Genomic DNA, 1,541 nt, shown 5'->3' on the forward strand with positions numbered 1-1,541 from the left:
CAATATTTATTACTTGCTGTCCTGTTAAACTTTGCCAATGCTACTGCAGTAAGATTTGCATCTTTTTTATTGCCAGTGATTTGGAGCATTTCTTCATGTGTCTGTTGGTCATCCAGATATCTTGGTTTGTGAAAATGATTTTGGTATTTTTTTCCCCATTGTGTAATTGTGTGATCTTTCTTTTTATTGTGAAGGCCCTGTAAGATTCTATAAACTTTCAATATGAGATCTTTGTCTCAAATGGTTTTGTTAAATGCTTTTTCTCGAGTCAGTAGGTTTTTTTTTTCACTCTTTTGAAAAATATTTTTTATGTGCATAGGGATTTATTTTTTAGGTTTCATTCATCAGTTTTATCCTCTCCACATTGTGTGTTTATGGTTGTATTTGGCAATCTCTTTATACCACAGACTAGGCACACTAACCTTGATCCCATTTTGTCTCTGATGAACTTTATGGTTTTGGACTTTACTCCCATGTCTCTGATTCACCTGGAGCTGATTTTAGTGCATGGTGTGAAATGTGCATCCTGTTTCAGCTTTCTGAATGTAGCAGTATTTGTTGAAGCAGCTGTCATTTCCCCAAGTGATAATTTTATTACCTTGTCAAATATCAGGTGACCACAGATAGATGTGTCCATTTCTGTGTTTTCAATTCTGTTCCATAATTCTATGATTTTGGGTTCAGGGAGTGCTATGCTTCCTACCTCATTTTTGTTTTTCAGAGGTGCTTTGCTATATCTGGATCGCTTTCCTATCCAAATAAATTTGACAATTTCCCTATCTCCTTGAAAAAATAATTTGGTGTCCAGATTAAATTGCATTGAACATATAGATTGCTTTTGGTAGGACTGTCATTTTCTCAAAATTAAGTCTTCCAATACTTGAACAAGGCATTTTTTTTCATTTATTTATGTCTTTTATTGTGTCTTACTGAAATATTCTATAATTTTCTTTGTGTAGGTCTTTTGTGTCTCTAGTTAGTTTTACTCACAGATATCTCCATTTGTGGTTGGGTATTTTAAACAGTGTTACTTCCTTTGTTTCCTTCTCTGAGTTCTCTTTGTTCTTGTAGAGGAATACCATGGATTTTTTTTATATTGATCTTATATCATGCCACTCTACTTTAAGTGGTCTAACAGTAATTTGGTTCAGTCCTTGGGGTTTTCTGTATTTACTATCATATCACCTGCATATAACAACAGTTTAACCATCTCTTTGCCAATCTAGATGTCTTTTATTTCCTTCTCTTGTAATATTGCCCTAGCAAGTACTTCCAGTTCACTATGGAAAAGAAATGGTGACAGTGGGCATCCTTCTCTGGTCCCTGTTTGTAAGGAAATTGTTTTTCTTCTTTCTCTATTGAGAATAATATTGGCTCTTAGTTTTGCATATATACTTTTTACTATGTAAATTCTCTTCTATTCCAATTTTGCTGAGCGTTTTTATCAGGAAGGAGTTTTGGATTTTGTCAGATGTATTTTTTCATCAATTGCTAAGATCCTATAGTTCTTATTATTTGCTTTGTTTATGTGGTGAATTTCA

This window comes from Elephantulus edwardii, unplaced genomic scaffold (assembly GCF_000299155.1).
Source record: "Elephantulus edwardii isolate Elephantulus edwardi_28Jun2011 unplaced genomic scaffold, EleEdw1.0 scaffold00036, whole genome shotgun sequence".
NCBI classification, from domain to species: Eukaryota; Metazoa; Chordata; class Mammalia; order Macroscelidea; family Macroscelididae; genus Elephantulus; species Elephantulus edwardii.